Below are 17,446 nucleotides of genomic sequence, written 5' to 3'. Positions count from 1 at the left end.
ATAACGTGTGCTTTGCAAGGCGTCCAAGCGATGGTGAATGGCGGTCGTAGCTGCCGCCATGTCGGTCCTAAGGGCCGCTACGGCCTGCATTAGAGCGGTCACTGGGTCCCCGGCGGAGGGATTCATACTCTGAACGGCCAGAGGCTTCACAGTCTGTTGTGGACTTGATGGTCGTGCAGAGTATAAATACCTCCGTCCCCAAGTACCCCACAGACAACACCAGAAATACTGCCTGTGCGGTCTTTGAGGCCACAGGTGGAAGTCCGTCGAGCCGATTTGGGAACAGCCGGAAGAACCCCTTGAACGCTGTAAAGCAAAAGGTTAGGCAGTTATGCACAGAACAGGAAGGGCAACTAAAGACACAGGTAAGTCGGTGCTGCTTACCTAGATGGCCCAGGGATGTGAGGAAGGGCTGAACCCCGGAGCAGGAGTTGCTGGAGGCTAGGAAGGCGGATAGGTAAACACCTAGAGTGGAGGCTGGAGGCCAGGTTACCAAGCAGACAGACGTGATCCGTAGAGTATCCAGAGACGAAGCCGAGGTCGAGTAAACAAGAGGACCAAAGTTCGAACAGGAGGGCGAGGCAGAAGCAGTCCGTGGAGCAAAGCGTGATTCGGTAACTGAAGATCCAAAGTAGAAGGGCAAAGCGAGGCAGTCCGTGAAACAAAGCGTGGTCGAGGAAAGAAAACAATCCGTAAGTTCCAAAGCGTCACGTGATCCAGGAGGAAAACAGCTGTGAAGCAACGCTCCATGATTCCGGAAGTCTTTTATATCCTTTCAGGGGTCACGTGATACGTGACACGGGAGCGTTGCTGCGTGAAGGGCAATCACGTGATCCGTGCCGCGCGGGTCTCCGTGGGCAACGCTTTGCGTTGTAGCGAGATGTCAATCTCCAGTTCAGTTGCCAAGAACGGGAGGGGCGATAAACGCCGGGTCTGCCATACAGTGTTCTAACAGGATGGTTGAGGGTCAATGGGTTATGTGGACCCAGGTAAGTGTGTGGGGTAGTGGGAGACGTAACAGGAGTGAGTAACAACAGGGGGAAAGAGTGATTGCATTGTCTTTGGTTAATTTCTTATCAAGCTTATTTCTGTGTTGCATTTCTTCCTATCATTACAATCTCTTGAACCCATACAAAGCATTCTCTGCTATATTATTCTTCCTATTCCTACTTCTAATTGATTAAAGAGATTGTTGATATTGTAATATTACCCATTGCTGATCATTGTTCATATTCATAAGTGTGATATTCAGATATTATCCATATTTATATAAGTGTGATACATATTGTTAAATTCTTCAAATAAATCTTTTAATTTACAAAACAAACCTATTTCTTGGTTCAGTGAGACCGGGGGAATTCAAAGAGAGGGGCGTTATGTACGGGTACATCATCCAGAATTAAACAAACTTTTGACATAAAAATATATAAATAAGGGTTTCCATTGGGCATCCCATCCTAGGCATTGACTTAGTTGGAGTGCTGGATTGAAATCACTTACATCAGTGTTCGGATGGGAGACCAGAAGGTGAGTAGCAGGGAGAAGGCTGAGTATTAGGACAGAGCGGAAACAATTAAACAAAGAATAGAATCTGTAAATGTTCGTGAAATTGTGTCGAGGCAGAACCTATCCTGTAGAGTGAAAATACTCGGCGTGGGCGTTCTGCGTACTACCCTTCCCTTTCCTGGCTTCACGGACTGAGAGTGTGGTGAAAACGAAATGGGAAAGATCCCGCTGTCTAAAGTGAAACTAATCACGTTAGTAGACAACAGAGGAGGATACACACAAAGAGACACTGATAGCTAGAAAAGCATAGCAAACTTACGAGTGTTGAATTTTGGCAGTAGCAATGCGTAGACATTCTTGGGAAGCCGGTAGATGAAGCGAGTGAAGAGTTAGGGGCGGAGTCAATAGAACAGGAAGTAACAATGAGACTGGAACTGCACATGGCGCTTCAGCCACCATCTTGGGAGTAGAAACAGATAGAGATGCGATCCGCCGCCATCGATGCCACAGGGACCATCGAAAGTGATCCCTCATAACAAGAACCATGTTTCTCCAATATGGGTGGCAATGACTTCCTGCCATGTATGAGTTGGATAATGTTACTGTGTCAGTGCAGTGTGCAATAATGCTAATGGTATCACCACTTTCCCTGTGTTATTCTGTCACCATAAGGCATCTGTTGGAGAAACTGTACATCCCATTTTGATCCACAGATCTTTCTCCTCCCTGGGTGCTGCTCCCTTCAACTCTATTATCTGTGTTTCTGGTAATACATTGTACCCCTACATTGTACCCCTCCTTTAGTACCATTGTCCTTGCATGGTCACAGGCATGGGATGCAGCCTCCATTTCTAGTAGTTCTCCAAAGTATGCGGTGCACTTTGCTTCTGAGTCTGCTGCTTCGTTTCCCCTTAAGATAGGGGGCCTCATTCCGAGGCTGGCGCTATCCATGGAGTAAATAGCACCATGGTAAGCAACCATGGAGCTATTTACTCCATGGAAATCCGGCATGGTGAATGGAGTAATTACCGGTCCATTCCAAGGTTGGAGGGACCGGTAATTCCCCATTCACCATACCGGTTCCCCATCCCCATTCCTGCCCCCATAGGGCTCAATGGGAATGGGGAAGGAGTAAATTACGGCACCGTAAATTACGGTGCGTAATTTACTCCAAGGTCCCTTTGCGGGTTGGATTTTTAACGCCTGCTAAAAGCAGGCGTTAAATGCCAACCCGCAAAAGGGAATTCGGAATATGGTGGTAAGTGTTAACGGTCACCGTTGCCATTAACGGTGACCGTTAACCCTTACCGCCAGCCTCGGAATGAGGCCCAGGGTCTTCCCCTCTTGTGTGTGCCTGGCACTTCACTATCGCTATCTGCACGGGATACTGTATAACATCAATTAATTTGGCCAATTAAAGTGCATGCTGCACTGGTGACCCGTCTGCCCTCCTGAAGCCTCTCCTCATCCATTGCGACATTCTTGAGTGTACTGTTGACATTGGGCCTCATTACACGGTAGGCGCTAAAAAACGGGATTTACCGGCATGGCGCTATTAGCGTGTCCGCCCTCACAGGAGACCGCCAATAGCGCACCATTACGAGTAAGCGGACACCCGCATAGGGCCATGCCGGTAAATGACCCTACCGCCATGGCGCAAAAGCACCTTACCGTGCCCGCCCAAAGTGCTGATAGCACCTCCGCCCTCACTGTACATGCTATTTGCGGTCACCGCTATTAGCGATGACCGCTATTAGCGGTGACCGCTATTAGCATCGACCGTTAAATAGCGGAAGCGGAAATAGCGTCATCGCACCGGAACGGGAAAGAGCACGGCGGCCATCTTCAAAATTACAATCCATTGCCATCCTCTGCCCCCTGGACCATATTGGAGTAGTGAGCTGTGTGAAATCGACCGTGACACCTGCATCATGCCCAAGGCCCTGAAGAAAACATGTGACAGGCAGCGGAAGGAAAAGTACACCAACGAGGAACTGGTCATGTTGACGCAGACCCTTGCAGAGCATGCAGAGGTCGTCTTTGCAAATGATATGCGCCGTGCCACCCTGCTCAAGAAGAAAGCCATCTGGGAGGAGGTGGCGGTCAAAGTCAGTGCCGTGGGCACCAGCACGCGCACTGTGCGTGAATGCAGGAAGAGGTGGGACGACCTCAGGCTGCGGGTGAGGGGCATCCTGGCGGAGAACCACCGCATTGCCACTGCTGGCGGAGATGGCTCCCCAATACACCTGAAGGAATGGGAGGAGACATGCGCCAACATGATAGCCACCGAGAGCATTGAGGGAGTGGGCAGCATGGAGGTCGGCGTGGCTACCACTTCTGATGCAGGTGAGTGTACACATGACGGGATGCGGTGTGAATGCACAGTCACCCCCATATGTGAGCCCAGGCCCCACTCATGCATGGACACACATCCACACATGCACCCATCCATCACCATGTCAGTGTCAGACCCAAACACACACACATGCACACATCACCAGAGACAAGTCCCAAACTCAAACATGCATGGATGAGGCACTGAACTGGCACATCACCTGCATCCATAACTGCTAAGTCCCAATGTCCACAACTGCATGAACCCTGTGATTCACATTGAGTATATTGAAACGCAACCAATGCCATCCCCCTTCTCGTCCCTGACAGGCTCACATACAGATGGGGAGGATGCTGCTGATGCATCAAAGGCACCACCTACATCAAAGAGGCCAAGGGCACAGGAGCCGGAGGAAACCCCTGCAACATCCAGGGGCAAGGGTGGAAGGCCACACCTGAAGAGTGGCAGCCTACGTCACAGTGCCACTGCCAGGGCAGCAGTAGCTGCACCACCAACTGTGGGCCCACCACCGGAGGCAAACCCACTGGCAACAATGCCAGACACCCAGGGCCCACCATCAGCTGCGGCAAGCTCTGCTGGTGAGGCAGCCGCCACTGGCCCCCAGTCCGATCCAGAGGACACCCTACTCCAGCAAATGGAGATGCACACCCCAAGCCCCCCAGGAAGCCCAGAGCCCATGGCATCCCAGACCCCTGGTTCTGATGGGACTTACGAGGACACCAACCCTGCAATAATGTCACCCATGCTACCATCACCAGTTGCATTGGAGCCATCTGTGGGCACGGCATCCAATGCTCGGTCACCCGGCACTGATCAGCAATTCACCGCCATCCTGCAGCGCCAACAGGAGCTGGCCGTGCTGGTTGGGCAGCATGTCGCTGAGGCAGCAAATCTCACCGAGAAGATAGTCCAGACGGCGAGGCACTCCACTGAGCGCATGGACGCCAACACGGACAGGATCTGCAATGAAATTGCAAGTCTTAGGGAGGTGCTTGTCCGCATGGCAGACACAATGGACCGCCACTTTCACCCACAAGGCCAGTCTGCCCCATCCTCGACTTCCGGGTCGACTCAAACAAGCCCCCTCAGGCGCTCGATGAGAACCACCAGGCGCACGTCTGGCAACCCTCAAGACCCTTCCAAGGACAATTGCAATTAGGGGGCTAATGGGGATACCCCGTTGTGCATTGGCCATGGCAGAAATGGCAGAGACATGAGGGACTGTTGTGGGGGGTGGTGGGAAGGGTGTTATGGGTCTGTTGGGGGGGGAGGGTGTTATGGGTCTGTTGGGGGGGGAGGGTGTTATGGGTCTGTTGGGGGGGAGGGTGTTGGGATGTTGTGGGGGGGTGGGAAGGGTGTTATGGGTCTGTTGGGGGGGGAGGGTGGTGGGATGTTTTTGGGCTTGCACTACTACACCTTCATGTCACTCAATACACTGGTTTCTGAACAAAACACAGGCTTGGACATCTTCATTGTGTGTGTGTACTTTATTGGCAACAGGGTCCATTGCGTGCTTCAAAACATACACCAGTGCATTACCCCCCATATCCATGTGACAGTACGGAAACATGTTTCTCAGAATATTTGGTGGATCAGATGCCGTCTCACAGCACGTCCCTCCTGGCCATCCCCTCTTGCAACACCTGCATCCCCTTCACCTCCGTCCTCATCACCATCATCATCCTCATCAGGTACTTCTATTTCTACGTCAGGGGGCAGTGGCACATTCCGTCTGATACACATATTGTGCAGCATGACACATGCCATGGTGATCTTGGACACCTTCTCATGTCCATACAGGAGAGCACCACCAGACCTGCTAATGCACCTGAAACGTGACTTCAATAGTCCAAAAGTCTGCTCGATCACGATGCGGGTACGGGTATGTGCACGATTGTATTCCTCCTCGTGCCTGTTCTGTGGGTTCCGTACAGGTGTGAGGAGCCAGGGCTTCAGGGGATAGCCCGCATCACCTGTATGGGGGAATGAACGGGGTCCTGTTACTGTTCACCTCAAAATCGGCCTGTTCACATCACACAAATTGACATTGCATTGTGATTCAGGTACTAAATTGACAGCATTCATGCAGATGGTCTGTGTGACAGCAACGTGCAAGGGGGAGGTCGACCCTGCAAGTAGAAATGCCACATTCATGCCTTCAACAGTAATTGACATGTCATGGGTGAGGGCAGGTCTTAGGTGTCCCTGGCCCATACAAATTAGGTAACACACTGCTAGTGTAATGACATCCTGACACCGATGTTGCCATGCTGTGAAGCATCACTTCAGTGGTGCCATAGGTGTGTGGTTCAGTGCTATGTCTAGGGGTGATCCCTTTGCATGCATTCAAGGGCGCGTTGCTGGATTGATGTTGTGCTGCACTGATTCTGTATTACGGTCTTGACACCATGTTGCAGGTTTGTGTAATATGTGGCGTGGCATGATGTGCAATGTGGATGGATGTGTGATATTTTGCAACCTGCATTGTTCTCAATGTTCTGCACCTTCGAATTGCGTGTGGGTTCCTCTCAAGTACATCGTGGCCTTCCCTGAAGGACATTGGCGTACATCTGTATGTCCAGTTCCCCTACGGACGCCAGTCAACACCCAGTTGGAGTATGTATCTCTCCCCCCCCATTCCCCCCATTCACACCCAGTTGGAGTATGTATCTCCCCCCCATTCACACCCAGTTGGAGCATGTATCTCTCCCCCCCATTCCCCCCATTCACACCCAGTTGGAGTATGTATCTCCCCCCCCCCATTCACACCCAGTTGGAGCATGTATATCTCCCCCCCCATTCCCCCCATTCACACCCAGTTGGAGTATGTATCTCCCCCCCCCCCAAATCACGCAGCCATGTGCTTGCCCTGCTACTCACCAAGTAGCCACGAACGTTGTCCGGTGTGTCGCTCCATGTAGCGTGGGATAGTTGAGTTCCGCAGAACCATGGAATCATGTGTTGATCCTGGGAATCTGGCACAGCAATGTGTGATTATCTTGTTGGCGTCACATACCATTTGGATATTGATAGAGTGGAATTGCTTCCTGTTTCGGTACACTACTTCATTGTGATGTGGGACCACCAATTCCACATGGGTACAGTCGATGGCCCCGATGCAACTTGGAATGCCTGCCAGTGAATAGAAGCCAACTTTTGTGTTTGCAATCTCCTGGGCAGTCTGTGGCATGGATATGTGTTCAGGTGCATGCTTCAGGAGTGCATCGAGTACCTGGTTCAGCGTGCGTGAGAATACTGGTTGTGAGATGCCATGCATCTGTCCCACTGTATGCTGAAAGGTGCCTGTGGCCAGGAAGTGGAGCACACTCACCACCTTCAGTAGCGGGGGGATGGCAGTTCTGATGTCTATGAGGCTCACAATGTCGTCGTGGATCATGTCCACGATGCTGGTGATGGTAGCCCTGTCCAGACGGTACAGGGTGTGTATCTGCTCAGGGGTCAGGTTGAATGGACTGGCTCTGATCCTGGGTATTGGTGGGTGCCTCTGTGGTATGATTAGGTGGCGTTGTGGTGCCTGCTGTGCCTGTCTTGCCCTCCTCCTCCTCCTCCTGCGTCTCCTTTGTGCTGCCTGTTGTTGTAGCAGCTGCGCTGCAATGAGGTCCTCCAGGCCATGTAATGCTGCCAGTATTGGAACCATCTTGGTGTGGGGAGGGGTGTGGGAAGGGGTGTGGTGTGCTCCTTTTGAGCTGCCACAGTCTCCATTGCCTTCACCTGTGCTGATTTGGTGCACCTGTGGCAGGTGGGAACACTGCTCATTTCCCTTAACGGGTGGTCCGCGATGCCGGTATTTGACCATGGCGGTAAGGGGTTTGGGGGGATTTACCATGCCGCTATTAGCATGTGCAATGGCCTTGTGATGCTGTGCTAATAGCGGCATGGCGTAATTAACGGGATGGAGGGTCGCGCGCACGCGGACTGCCCGCTATTAGTGGCACCGTAATTAGCGGTGCCGCTAATAGCGGTGTGCCGGTCGTGATCCACATGGGGATTTAACGTTACCGGTAATACATTACCGGTAACGTTAAATCCCTACCGCCATCCGTGTAATGAGGCCCACTGTGTACATGGAGTCTGAGTATACTGTCACCTCTTTCCCTCTGCTGTGATCCAATGCTAGTATTAAGGCCACTAGCTCTGCTGCCTGTGCAGAATAATGTGATGGCAACCGTGCACTGACCACTACCTCGCTTGCTCCATCCTCTGTGAGCCTCACTACTGCAGTTCTTGTATGTCTGGCCCAATTGGTCAATTGTTGAGGAATCATCAATGTAAAGAACGTATACTACTCAAGTGCATTCTCCTGTATTTTACGGGTGTCACTGAACTCCTGTATGTTTTCTGTGCAGTAATGTGCGTAGTCACCTTCCTGTAGGATGTCTGCGAGGAAAATTGCTGGGTTAACCACTCTGCACCTCACCGCCTTAAGTGATGGGTTTGATAGTAACACCTTGTTTCCTGATGCTCTCTGTTATCAGTGTGTTTTTTGATTTCGCCAATATTGAAAAGAGGGCATGCTCCATATAAAGAGTGGTGCTGCACCCCATCATAGTACCTGCTGATGTGTCTACTCCAAATGCGGCAGCAGCCAAGCATTTCGGTGCTGGACTGCCCATGTGGGCGGGACAAAGACTGATATGCAAATAGTATTTCCCATCTGTGAAAGGTACAGTGAGCAAAAAGCAGATGGCTTCAAACTCTCAAAGTGGTTTAAAACCACTGAACAGGTTATCATGCCATGTTATTTCGAGAGAGGGGCGCCTGCTACCACCTTTTTTGTATTTCCCACTGTAGTAGGCTATGGGCTTGTGTCCCAAACTTGTCTTTTGTGTCAGTAGTGCTTTCATTATCATCCCATCGGTGTGTGAGAACAAAAAGAATTCCTTTTTATAGTCTAGGATCCCTAGCTCTGGAGCTGTGCATATTGTTTTTTTCAGCTCATCGAATGCCTCTGTCATTTCTGTTGTCCATTTAATTGGCTTGTGTCCCTTCAGTGCTTTCTTCAGAGCCCCTAGAAGAGGCCTGGTGTAAGTGTTGCAGTCAAAGACCCATGCTCTTAGATAATTGCATAACCCCAAATATTGCTGCATCTCTCTTATTGTCGTGGGTTTGGCAGTCTTGTGTATTGTCTCTGCCCTCTCTGGCGTCACCTATCAGCCATTTTGTGAGATCATCTGTCCAATGTATAGCACTTCCTTCTGGCAGTACTGTAGTTTGGCTTTGTCCACCTTGCATCCCTTGTCAGCTATCACTGTCAACATGTGTACTGAGTAATTTCTGCACTGTTCTTCTGTCGTGCTGCAAATCAAAATGTCATCTATGTACTGTATGACTGTGCTTTCCATCTGTACATTGCCTAGATCCATCTGGAGGACCCTATTGAATATGGAGGGTGACCCATATTACCCTTAAGGAAGCCTTGTATGTTTCCACTTGGTATTTCTATACATAGAGGAAGTCAAGTCTTGTGAGTCTGGGTGTAGTGGTATAGAGAAGAAGGCATTCTTTAAGTCTTTGGGCCTCATTACGAGTTCGCCGGTCCGGATTCAACGCAGCCGGTAAAACTGTACCGGCACTGTTTACTGGACCGGCAAACTCTAACCTCCGATCCCGGAAACACCACCAACTGCCACCTCGGAGACAACACACCCAAATTGCATTGGTGCAGTAGACTGCACCCACATAGAGCTGACCGTACCACGTGCAATGGAGATGGTGTACCGCAATAGGAAACTATACCACTCACTGAATGTACAGATGGTATGTGATGCTGGACAAGTGATAACACATTGCTGCGCATGTTTTCCGGGGTCAACACATGACTCCATGTTCCTGCGGAATTCGACATTGCCCCGGTACATGGAACGCTATGCTGGACAAAGCACATGGCTATTGGCTGAGTACAACTGCCAATGCACGGCCCTGTGAAGGGGGGGTGTCCAGGGCAATGACCTGTGTGTCCCTACAACTGGCAATGCATCACCCCCTGGCCAATGAAATGGACAGTCACCACAACCCACACTTTCCAAAGCTACACATCACAGGTGGGCACAGTGTGCCCGTACACACCCTGACAAAGGAGATTCACAACCAAGACATGTACTGGTAGCACAAGCCAACACGACATGAGGCAGTGATTACACCCACTCACCCAATGCACCAGTGCCCCCCCAATGCACATGATGAGTGCACATCCAACATTGTGCATCGACCACATCATCACAGTGTCCAATCACTGACTCCTCCATGTACGTACACCACTGCACGATGCCAATCTTATCAACCACAAATGAGCACGAGGGCAACTACATATGCACAGCAAGTCGTTGCACAATGTCCAAGCACCAATGTGGACAACAATGACCCATGAATGGCATTCGTACACTGGTCAGACCATTGCTTGCACCATATGGATGAGTGACTAATGACACATGATTGCACTGCATCTGATCAAGGCATGGATACCACAATCACTAACATGTCCCCTCCATTTACATCCCATGTACAGGATGAAGGATATGCACTCACGCCATGGCTAATGACGCCCGTATGGAGGCGACAGAACAGGCATGAGGAGGCCTACAACAGGGCACACGTCCGCACATGTGGCATGATCGAGAGGACATTTGGCCTACTGAAGGCCAGGTTCCGCTGCTTGAGCAGATTTGGCGGGTCATTGCTGTACAACCCAGTGAAGATGGGTAAAATAGTGCTTGTGTATGCCATGCTGCACAATATGTGCATGTGCAGGAACGTCCCTCTACCCCCAGACACAGAGGATGATGGTGAAGTAGATGATGAAGATGACAATGGGGATGGGGATGGGATGGCTGCACCCCCTCGCAGGGGGGCACATGATGGACAACTTGCACGGGATGCACTCATTTGCATTTACTTTTGAGAGACTGTACATGAACATCATTGCATGATTATGATGAAACATGTCAATAAATGGATTGATTGCAAATGAAATAACGGATGTCCACTCGTAAAATCATTTCAAGAAGTGATTTATTTTCAACAAAACAGGTAAGAAGGTGAATTGGATAGGAAAGCTGTACACCCGTGCCCACCCACCACCCAAACATACCCACCCCCAACCATGCCCCAGACCACTAACCCCATCATGGACCTCCCCCACCACCCAAACGTACCCACCCCCATACACCCAATGTTTCCCAGATTGTCTTGTGGACAGTCATTGCCAAATGGCACTATTTCCAGCCGCGCTTATGTCCATGAGCGTCCTTGCCAGAGGGCGCACTCAGCTGACTGGGGCACCTCCGTGGGCTGCCAGTGGCAGAGCTTGTTGGAGTGGTGCTGGTAGGTGGCACTGGTGTTGCGACTGGGTGCACACGTCCAAGAAACGCCTGCTGGGCCACATGCATGCACTCGGCAATGGAGGACATGACACTGTTGCCCTCCCGGACATGGCGCGCCAAGTTGACATTTGTACTGGCGAAACGCCCGATGGCCCTGGAAAGCCGACGCACCGAAGTTGCATGTTGCTTCTACTCAGTCACGCACTGTGTGCATGTCCAGGGGGCATGTACGGAGTGTGTGTTGCTAGTCATCTGGGTGATTGATGTGTGCATTGGGTCACTCCTGCCCTGGCTGGGGTGGGGGAGGGTCATCAATGGATGCATTGGTTCACTCCTGCCCTGGCTGGGGGGTCCTCAATGGGTGCATTGGGTCACTCCTGCCCTGGCTGGGGGGGAGTTAATCAATGGGTGCCTTGGGTCACTCCTGCCCCAGCTGGTGGGGGGGGTTCATCAATGGGTGCATTGGGTCACTCCTGCCCTGGCTGGGGGGGAGTCATCAATGGGTGCATTGGGTCACTCCTGCCCTGGCTGGGGGGTTCATCAATGGGTGCATTGGGTCACTCCTAGGGTCCATTCACACTCATGGCTTTGTACATTGTGCACTTACCGGCATTAGCAGGTGGGCTCACTCCTGCCTCTGCGTTGCCAATGCCCTGTATGCCCTCAAGGTGCAGGACATTGCTGCACCGCTCTTCCCACGACTGCAGTTTCAATGGGGATGCTGGGCCACCACCAATGCCAGTGCTGTGCTGGCGGTGTGCAGCAATGAGGTTTCGCACTCTCAGCCGGAGGTCATTCCACCTCTTGTGGCAGTCCTTTACAGTGCGTAGTGTCACCCCTACTGCAGTGCACTTGCATGATGCTTTGGGCCAGACTTCCTTACGGTGTTGCTGGGTGTTGAGCCGCTGGTCTGCACTGAACAGCATTTCTGCATGTTCCACTATGTGCTCAACAAGCACTGTGAGCTCTGCCTCACTAAACACACTGCTTGTGCTGTCTTCTTGCTGTCTTCTTGCAGGAATCCTTGATGCCATTGTGGTGGATGATTCTCACAGCTCAGGGAGGTGATGTGGCCTGTGGTCTCTGAGGATAGCAGTAGATTGTGGTTTAAATAATGGCTGCCTCCCTCTTTCCGGGTTTTCGCAATCATGGTGTTTCCGCATCCCGTGATTCCGTGTCCGTGCAGGCGGGGGTGGTCACGGTTATGCCACTGATTTTTGAGGCGATATGTCCATGTCCTTGGGTGTTTACGTGCCGGCGGTGACACCGTTTCCGCATTGGTCTGGTGCGCACGACCGACAAGCTGTAATCGACCATTGATTCCGCAACCTTGCAGTCACGGAAACGGTGTCACCGTCGTCACGGAATCTGCAGGTTCCGGGTCGGTGAACTCGTAATGAGGCCCTATGACCATGAAACAGGCAGCTTCCACTGGAATGCTGCACAAAATGTTCTCTGGATTTGGAACCAGAGGATACTCTGCTTCTACAATAGGATTAAGAGGGCACAAGTACTGGATAAAACTCCATGACCCCACCTTTTGATTTCTTAAATGGGTACACAGCAGTTTTGCATGGGGACTCTGATGGTACTTGAATGCCTCGCTCCACTGTCTCATAAATGCCCTTGTCTTCCTCCTTTGAGAGTGGGTATTTTCTTACTATGGGTGAAATTGCTCCTGTTTTCAGTTTGATCTTTACACCTCCCACTCCTTTCAGCAGCCCCAAATCATAGGGACTGGTGGTCCATAGAATGTCTGGCACCTTGGCCAAATCCTCCTCGCAGAAGGATGGTGCTTCCAGCGCCATTGCTGTCCTCTTTGGTACCTCTCTGTATTGTATTTTAAACCAATATGTCACACTCTTTTCGAACACCATCTCATGTTCTGACCCTTCGTCTCTGACTAGCTCTTTGTCTGTCACTGTGGTTAGACTGTACCATTCTGCTACCGCGATTACTGCTCGCCATGGTTGTCCTGTGTCGTCCATCCCATGTACTGCTATCCATTCATCCCCTACAATGACTGCCTCAATCTCTATTGGTATTATTGTTCTTCTGCCTCATCCACTGGTATCTCTTGTCTGAACAAGTACTCATTTGGAACTCGCCAAACCTTCCCATCAATCCCTGGGAGCCATGCAATTGCAATCTCAGTCCCGTATTGGAACAGCTCCTCATCCACTGGCAACCCCCTCTGTATCTTCCGTCCGCATTATGCTTGAATGATTTCTCTTACATTAAGGAAGTGTATTCCTGGTGTAGAGCACAGTATTCCCTTGTCTGTGAAGGATATGGTCATGTTTAGTCTGCTCATAATATCTCGTCCCAGTACGTTTACAGGTGTCTGTCGAGAGTAAAGTAAAGGCATGGATAAATCGTGTTCCCCTATAGAAAGGGAGATATTGTCTGTAAGGAACCAATCCTTGAGTATTCATGGCATCACCTGAGAACCTAAATGTTCCATCTCAGATGCAGGACCTTGTCGCCCTTGTGTCTACAAGAAAGGAAAACATTTTGTCCCCTGTCGCCACCCCTATGCGAGGTTCCCCCGCAGGGTTGGGTATGATCGACAAGATGGAACACATCAAGTCTGTATGTGGGCTGTCCTATTGAGAGTATAAGGACATCCCATTCCCAGAAATTTGATTGTACCCCACCATGGTGACCCCCCAAGTTTCTAATGGGGGCCATTGCTCTGGAGTCTATGCGTGCCACTGTCCTGTCATTTGTCTGCATACTGTTCTGCACTTGCTGTGTGCTGCCTTGAGTCTGTGGTGATTGCATATACTGTGGTATCTGTGCCATGGGCAGGTCTGCTTGCGGGTGTGCGCTTGGTGTCGGTCCTGACTGTTGCTGTGGTTGGTCCTGTGTGTAATAGCTATCCTGGTGTCCTTGATAGGATTGCAGGTACTGTGCTCCCCAATTCTGTTGCATCCCCTACTGCTGCACACTCTTGAAATGTGCCCTATCTTGTCATGCCGTTTGCAAGAAGGAGTCCCTGGCGTCTAGGAAACCGATGGCCCTCCTCCGCCATTAGAATGTTCCACCCTGACTTTTCACTTCCTGTTGTATCGCTCTAGTCTTTTCTGCCTGTCTTTCCTCTGCTTCCTTATTTAACCACACCACCTTGCTTGGTTCAGTGTGTTGCAACTTTTTGCCGTAACGCTCCGTACCTCGCACTCTGTGCCTTGTTGTTCTACCGTGCCTACTTTCGCTTTCTTACCGGTCCCAGTGCGGTGCCGCCTCTTCCTTCCCGCGTTATTTTTTGTCTTTTTCTGCCTGCTGTCGGAAGTACCTTTTTGTTTTCCTGTACCTTCTTTGCCTTTGCTTTCCCTCTGTTTACTTTGCTTCCTCCTTCTAGTCTACTCCCCTTTCTCTCGGCTCCTCAGCCCCTCCCTCTCTTACTCGCACCCTGCCCTCCTACCTGTTTTCCGGTGTCATTTTCCTCCTCTTACCTGTCTCCCTTTTCTGTCTTGGCTTCTGTCCTTTATCCTTTTTTCGGCTTTTTTTTCGCCCTGCTTACGTTCCTTCTTTTTGGAATCCCGATCTGCCGGTGTTCACGGAAACAGCACCCAACTCCTTCCATCACGTGATCATTGTTACGGTCACGAGGTCCTTCACGTACCTGGAACCACTATACACCTGGAGCCAGCGTCTACCTGGAATCAACACTCACCTGGAACCAGCCCTTGTCTGGAGATACCGCTACTCTGCAACAAGTCTCAACATTCAAGAGAGGTTTTTCTAAGCACCCGCTTTTTTCCTCTCTTCGTGGCTTCTTCGGGAGGGGGTCCCTTGCATTCCTGTTCTACCAGGGAGACAGGGTGGCTTCTTACCGCAGAGGGCCTTTTCTCTTCACTAAAAGGAAAACATCAAGGAGAAAGGGGCGAAGAGACAAGTCATCCTCAGAAGATTCAGGTGAGGAGGAGTGGGTTCAGGATAAAGACATTCTAGTTCCGAAGAAACCTGTGACAAGTTTGACAACCTTGACAGTTTGCAACGCCTGAACATTCCTACAATGGCTACTGCTGAACAGGTTCAGGAACTGCTAACTGCTGTTCACAATCTCACTCAGGAACTACAGACCGTAAAGGCTGAGAACGTTGTTCTTAAACAACGAGTGGACAATTAAGAAAGAGCCCGCATGGAACTACCTCCTATTCCCTTGGCCTCAGGAAAATAGGACAGTTCCCCACACAAGTTCAAAGAATTCATGGAGGCATGCATCATACACTTCACCTTTCAAGCCCAAACATATGCTTCTGATAACACCCGTATAGGGTTCCTCATCTCAAATCTCACTGGTAACGCCTTGGCTTGGGCAACACCACTAGTTACCATTGCCAGCCCGTTGTTACAAGATTACAGTGGATTCACTGCTCAGTTCAAAGAGACCTTTGAGAGACAAGAAATAGCCTTGGTTGCCAGCGAACAGTTACTTGACATACGGCAGGGTAACTCCGACTTGCTATCCTATATCTCTCATTTCAAGCGAGCCGCTGCAGAGACAGGGTGGCAAGAGACAGCCCAGTATGCCATGTTCCGCCGGGGTCTAAGAGAGGAATTGAAAAAAGAACTGACACGGGATCCCAGACCCGCAACCTTGTCAGAATTGTGGTCAACCATCCTTCAGTTGGATTTCCGCCTTTCCGAGAGGCGTACAGAATGACGAAAAGGCTGAACCCCTCTTACCTTCCCTGAGCCCTGTTCTACCACTTCCTCCTCATTACCACAAACCAAGGAAGAGCCCATGCAGATCGGTGTCATACGGGGGCCTCTTACTCCTAAAGAACGAAAGAGAAGGAAGGACAATAATCTGTGTCTGCATTGTGGATCTAAACAGCATCTGCTAAGAGACTGTCCCGAAGTTCCACCCCGACGGTCGGGAAACGCCAACCCTCGGAACTGGTAGGGACAGTTTACCGAAGGGAATTGCCTGGTCCCTATGTCTCAATGTCAGTCACTTCTCTTTCATCCACTGAGGACAATCGTCTTATGGTTCTGGCCATTCAGCTAACCCTTCGCTAAAAGACCCATGACGTCTTGGCGTTACTGAATTGTGGTGCAGCAAGGTGCTTTATGGATATCATGTGGGCTGAGAAGACAGGTATTGAACGTCTTGAGAAGGACGAAGACCAAAAGGTGGAAGGGGTTGATGGTAAGCCCTTAAGTTCCGGTCTGATCACCCATACTTCACCTACAATGACCATGAAGTTGTTGCAACATACAGAGACTATTCAGTTTGACCTCATCTGAGCTGCCCATTTTCCGTTCATTTTAGGGGTTTCTTGGCTATGTAAACACAATCCTACCATAAACTAGAAAACAAATCAAATGTCCTTATCATCTGACTATTGCCTAAGAACTTGTTTCCCTGCGACCAATTATGCCACTGTTCAGGCTATTACTAATTCTTCTACAGCATCCAATACCTTGGGTATCCATACCATTCCCATCGACCTTGCCCAGTACAGTGAAGTCTTCCAAGACAAAGAACCCCAAGAGTTACCGCCTCACAGACCCGAGGACTGCGCCATAGACTTGATTCCAGACGCGCTGGTGCCCTTTGGGCATATGTTCTCACTGTCCCTTAAGGAAAAAGAAGTACTCAAGAACTATCTGGACTCCAACTTGAAAAATGGGCTGTTTCAACCATCACGCTCCCCTGCTGGGGTATCTTTGTTCTTTGTTCCGAAAAAAGACACAACAGAGCTAAGACCTTGCATCGACTACCGAGGTTTGAACAGGGTAACGATCAGAGACCGGTATCCGATGCCATTGATCAAAGATGTGCTAGAAGCCGTTCAGGGGGCCACTATCTTCTCCAAGATCGACTTACGTAGGGCATACCATCTACTACTTATTCGGTCTGGAGACAAGTGGAAGACTTCATTCAGGACCCCTTTCGGTCACTTCGAATACCGCATGATGCCCTTCGGCCTGGTTAATGCCCCGTCCATGTTTCAATGGTTTATGGATCGCACATTCTCTGACCTGTTGTATCATTGTGCAATTATCTACCTGGGTGATATTGTGGTGTTCTCAAGATCCCCCGATCTTCATTCACAACATCTTCACCAGGTCATTCAACGACTTAAAGACGCTCGCCTAACGGCTAATCCAGACAAATGTGTATTCCAGGTATCCACAGTCACCTACCTGGGGTTTATCCTGTCTGCCGAAGGTATCCGAATGGACCCTGGCAAAGTAGAAGCGATTTTACAGTGGCCTAGTCCTAAGTCGG

The sequence above is a fragment of the Ambystoma mexicanum genome, chromosome 10 (genome assembly GCF_040938575.1).
Source record: "Ambystoma mexicanum isolate Mex_15411 chromosome 10, UKY_AmexF1_1, whole genome shotgun sequence".
In the NCBI taxonomy this organism is placed as follows: domain Eukaryota; kingdom Metazoa; phylum Chordata; class Amphibia; order Caudata; family Ambystomatidae; genus Ambystoma; species Ambystoma mexicanum.
This window is presented reverse-complemented; position numbering follows the sequence as displayed.